The sequence below is a fragment of the Calidris pugnax genome, unplaced genomic scaffold (assembly GCF_001431845.1).
Source record: "Calidris pugnax isolate Ruff unplaced genomic scaffold, ASM143184v1 scaffold25, whole genome shotgun sequence".
Classification (NCBI taxonomy): domain Eukaryota; kingdom Metazoa; phylum Chordata; class Aves; order Charadriiformes; family Scolopacidae; genus Calidris; species Calidris pugnax.
The window spans coordinates 12,073,224-12,079,223 of NW_015090805.1; positions in this window are offsets into that span (position 1 = coordinate 12,073,224).

Sequence of the window (6,000 nt, forward strand, 5' to 3'; positions counted from 1 at the left end):
TTATAGTATGGGATAGTCTGACACGAACTATATGATTAAAAATATTTTTTCCCAAGAATTTGAGTCCTAACACAGCACCACAGATTTTCCATAGGTGTTATAATTTCCCTAAATTCCCAAGTATGGAAATAACAATCAATTCTTAAATATAAAAATAAAACTCCAAATAGAAGTTTTAAATGTTTGTCCATTCTAATACAATATTCAATGGCTACCTACTTTTTGTTTTTGCAGCTAGGGTCAGCTGTCCCAGCTGTGTCCTCTCCCAGCTTCTTGTGCCCCCACAGCCTACTCATTGGTTAGATTGTGAGAAGCAGAAAAGGCCTTGACTCTGTGTGAGCACTGCTCAGCAATAATGAAAATATCTGTGTATTATTGACACTGTTTTCAGCACAAATCCAAAACATAGCCCTATACAAGCTACTACAAAGAAAAATAACCCTATCTCAGCCAAAACCAGCTGAGAAGGTCACTGTACCAAATGCTATGTAATGATGCAGCTCACACGGGGCAAACTGAATGTCTAATGGAAAGATATTCAATAATCAGAGGGGAAAAAAGTGCACTGAGAACAAGGCATCTGGTATTAATTTTATTTGTAGTTTACACAAACTCATGCTGAAATATGGAAGAGATTCAGAACCTACCACAAAATGAAATTATATGCTAAAGGGTTTTTCTCTTATCCTTTGTTGAGCATCCCTGCTAGTAAACTTAAATGAAGTTTACCTGTCTATTATGGGAATACAAGAAAATTGCCCTTAAACAGCTGGCTTGGTCATTTTATGGGTAAGTTTAGATAAAGAAGTCCAGTGGATTCTGGTTTTGAATGTGAACCAGTTGATCAAGAGGCAGTGAGAAAATCTCAGACGTACTCTTATTGTGCCTATTAGCTATCTGAAATTTGGCAAGTGACTTTTTCCTCTTTTTTTTTGTTACTTTCCTCACACTGCCTTCAAACATAATAAGGAAACATAAGAATAATCCAGAGATCCATCTGATATTGTGTTCTTCTCCTGACAGTTGTTAAAAACAGAGGCCTAAGGAAGAGTATAAAAACGGCAAGCATGTGGTGACACTTTCCAAAACAATCTTTTAACTGCCAATAATTTATGGCTCAAATGCCTCTTTTAATTCTCTCTGCCCAAAGATATCACAAAGCATGGTTCTTCCTTCATAGCGAGTTTCAGAAATCCTGATGAAGTCAAACAAACAGCGTTATTTTTTGTGCTCGTATATCCTTCTTGTCCTTACACTTATGTGAACAACATATAATTTCACTAATCTCTTCCACAACTACTTTCTAACTCCAGTTATTAGCATGCTCTAATCTCAGTTATTAGCAGTGCCCAAGATGGGTTTTGGACTTGCAGACTTATTTTCTTCTCTCCCACTCCGAAAGCTACCTGCAGAAAGACTCTATTCCAGAATTTCTAGCCACTGATAGAAGGGCAAATTTGAAATTCTGGGCTGGCAATAAATTGTAGTGAACCACATTTTTTACTGACTGCATGTTACTTCATTAAGAAGTTGGACTGGTGCTCACACAGTGCCTGATATCCCTATTGTAGATAAAACCTGAATTTTTAGATAAGATTTTAGTGTTTATCATTCCAGTCAGTCAATTTGTATTAACTGGTGGGAGGGTTTTCCCAAATGTGTTTTGAGCAGTTTGGTTCTTCAGGCACAACCAAACAGATTTACAAAAAGCTATAAAGTTAAGATAAATTTCCAAGCCCATTATGAAAGTACCTTTGAAAATATTTTGATAACCAAAATTACTGGTTAAATATGACATCAGTGTTCAGTCACCATTGTTAAAGCTTTTACATAGGATTCAGGCTGCCCTGCATTTTTTCTCAATCATTTTCTTTTTTCCCTGTCAATTTTGAGGCCCTTTTTTGTAGAAAAGTGCTTCAGTGGAGTTACTATAAGTGTTCCCAATTGATGATCTTCCAAGAAAGAAAGAAGTTGAGAACACGAAAAACCTCCTATAATTTCACAAAAATTTTTGGTACAGATTTTTGTTTTTCAAAACACTTGTATTGGTTTTGTTATGGATATTTCATATTCACTTCCAACCACACATGCATATAGGAAAGTATTTTTTTATTATATGTACAATATGACGTCAAACTTTTTGAAACAACAGCAAATTACAGCACATATTTTTAGTTTCTATACATTTGGGGAGCAATGTGACAAAAGTAAGGAGTTTGTATTGATTAAGGTTAATCAATTCTAGTGGGAGAATCAGTTAATATATAACATTTTCAAAAGTCAGCTTTAAGATAATGGTGGCTGGAAGCTGAGGACACAGTATAATTACAGTATAAATACTCAAATTTAATTTCTAACTAAGCTTGTAGAATTCATTTCTTGTTGATTACATTCTCTTCTTTTTATAATCCAATTTGATGGCAGCTTTAGGCCTTTCAGACTTGGATACATGACACCTGAGTGTCAGGTAAATGCCAATGAAATCAATCTTCTATCTTTCCTATTAAAACTATCTGATGTTGGCAGTTTGTAGACCTAATATTCAGTCAATAAATAAAGACCTAACAGCCAGAGACAGTGTTGTAAACACAAAACATTTAAGTAATATGAATCAGGACCCTTGAATAAAAAGAAGAAAAAAAATTAGAATAATTAGATAAAATGCATTTTTTGTGTTTTTCATGTGCATTGAAAGAGTTAAGATTAATTTTTAAAGTATTTTTCTTTCTAACCTCGAAGACTGGAAATGTAAGTGTTTGTGTAATCAAGTGACTGGAGCACCTAGGTACAAATTAATAGTGGTAGAATATGTGGAAAGCAAAGTTTAACCATCCAAAATTTACTGAATTGATTATTTTTCTGCACACAGTCTCTTTCTTCTAAACAATGGACAACTGGTGTTGATGAATAAACAGATTGTAAAATTCATGTGTCACTTGCACAGTTTGGATTTATAGGAAGTACTCTATATTTATCACCTGCTTGATCAGAGCTGAAAAATTATTTAAAATTGGGGGGTTTTTTTGGAGAAAATGAGTGCTCAAATGGATCTTTTCTTTCCCTTCTCCTCACTGACTTTAGACTGATGTTCTTCCCTTAACTATTAATGTTCCAAAAAAACCTTTAGTTTCAGAGATTCTGTTCAGCTCCAAGCCCAAAGTGGGCAGTGACTCATAGGAAAATGTGGCTTGAGGACACCAGGGCCCAGGGCCCTTGGTAATGTATGGTTTGCTGTAAAATAAGTCTTATCAAGTAGTTTGTATATTAGTAACAAATGACAACCTAGACCGTTCTGACACTTAGGATAATTTGCATTTGTGTTCGTACTTAATTTTTTGACATATACAGAAGGTGAAAGAAGTGAGAAAGCATATAGAAGGTGGAAGCATGGACAGGTAACCTGGGAGTAACACAGAGACAGTGATTGTGGAAACAAGGGACTAGGAAAGACAAAGCCCAACTGGAATTGAGTCTAGCAAGGGATATCAAAGACAACAAGAATTGCTTTTATAAGCACATAGGTGACAAAAGGAGGACTAGGGAAAATATGAGGCCCTTGCTGAATGAGTTAGGCGACTTGGTTATACAAAACATGGTAAAGGCTGAGGTACTGAATGCCTTCTTCAAGTTAATATTTTTTAGCAAGACAAACCTTGAGGAACTGTAGGCTCCAGAGACCAGGAGGAAAGTCTGGAGCGAGGAAGATGTAACCTTGGTGGGAGAGGATCAGGTCAGGGAATACTTAAGCAAATTGATGTACATAAGTCCAAGGGGCCTGAGGGGATGAGTGCTGTAGGAGCTAGTTGATGTCATTGTGAGGCCATTCTTGGTAACCTTTGAACCATCATGGTGACTGGGAGAGGTGCCTGAAGACTGGAAGAAAGCAAACATCACTTCTGTCTTCAAAAGGAGCAGAAAGGAGGGCTTGGGGAACTACAGATAGTTCAACCTAACCTTGATACCTAGGAAGATGATAGAGCAAGTAATCCTGGGAACCATTTCCAGGCGTGTGAAAGACAAGAAGTCCATCAGGAGTAGTTGGCATGGATTCAAAAAAGGGAAGTCATGCTTGATCAACCTGATAACATTCTACAGTGAAATGACTGGATTGGTAGATGAGGGAAGAGCTGTGGATATTGTCTACCTTGACATTGGCAAGACTTTTATATTGTCTCCCTTCAGATCGTCACAGGACAGCTGATGAAGTATGGGCTGGATGAGCAGACAGTGAGATGGACTGAAAACTGTCTGAATGGCCAGGCCTATCAGTGGCATGAAGCCTATTTGGAGGCTGGTAATCAGTGGTGTTATCCAGGGGTCAACGATCATATTAAATATATTCATTAATAATCTGGATGGTGGAGCAGAGTTTACCCTTAGCAACTTTGCTGATGACACAAAACTGGGAGGAGTGGCTCATACACCAGAGGGTCATATTGCCACCCAGAAGGACCTTGACAGGCTGGACAAATAGGCTGATAGGAGGTCAGGTTGATATGAAGTTCAACAGGGGGAACTGCAAAGTGCTGCACCTGGGTAGGAACAGCCACATGCACATATATATCCTGGGGGCCACCCAGCCAGAAAGCAGCTTGGCAGAAAAGGACTTGGGGTTCCTAGTGGACACCAGGTTGAACATGAGCCAGTGTTGTGTCGTTGAAGCAAAAAGGTTAAAGGTAGCCTGGGCTGCATTTAGAGGAGTGTTGCCAGCAGGTGAAGAGAGGTGATCCTTCCCCTCTACTCAACACTGGTGAGACCACACCTAGAGCACTGTGTCTAGCTCGAGGCTCCCCAGTACAAGAGAGATATGGACCCTCTAGAGACAGTCCAGTGAAGGGCCAAAATGTGCCAAGGGGACTGGAGCATCTCTCCTATGAATAAAGGCTGAGAGAGACCTCAAGGGAGGATCTTATCAATGTGTTTAAATACCTGAAGACATGGTTTAGAAGTAGCCAGGCTCTTTTCACTGGTGTCCATGGATAGCACAAGAGGTAATAGGCAAAAACTGAAGGAAGGGAGGTTCCAGCTTCTTTCCAACAGAAGGAAACAGTTCTTTACTGTGATTATGATGTACCACTGGAGCAGATTGCTCAGAGAGGCTGTGGAATATCCTCAGAGATATTAAAAAGTTGTCTGGACATAGTACTAGGCAACCTGCTCTGGGTGACCTTTTTAAAGCAGGAGGACCAGAAGATCTCCAGAGATCGCTTCAAACTTCAACCATTCTGTGATTCTGTGACTGACATGCAAAGAATCTCAGAAGGGAGAAAACATCTGCTCCCTTGAGTATTATGGATTATGCAGGATATGCCTCAGCCATAACCCTGACTTTACCCAAGAGTTGCTCTCTGAAACCCTTGCCCAAGGGATACAGCCCCATTACCTTTGACAGCAGCCAGAGCGGATTTTTTTAAGTATATGTCTAGATAAACTACTATTATCATTAAATAATGTTTACTACAGCAGTGCCAAAGCACCTGTCAAGACTGGATTCTCAGCATTCTAAGTAATATAAGTGCAGACCTATAGACAATCCCTGGTGTAAACAATTTATAATTTGCACAGTACAGTTGCAAAAATTACACCTACAAACAGTGGTACACCTTCACCCCTTTCTCTTCACAAAGAATAATGAAGCTTTCAAATGTCTGCAGAGATAAATACAAAATTTAGCTCTCTCAACCACAGAAGTTAAAGCATTTGAAATTATATAGCGCAGTATTATATGAACACTACTGTGTTTTCTGAATTAATATTGAATTTTGTGCTATCCTAGAGTCAACTGTGGTGGAATATATACAGCACTTCATTTGTCAATTTATGGCTACTTGAGTTTTCCCCATACTAAACAAGACAAATTATCTTTTATTAAAGGGCTGAATATTCAGTTCCAAATCCTTGAGTTGCAAGGTTCAAGTAATCTCATTTGAGCACAGACAGAAGCCTGATTAGATAAAAGTAAGAAGAAATTGTGTTGAGGGTTTGTTTCGGGTTTTTTTT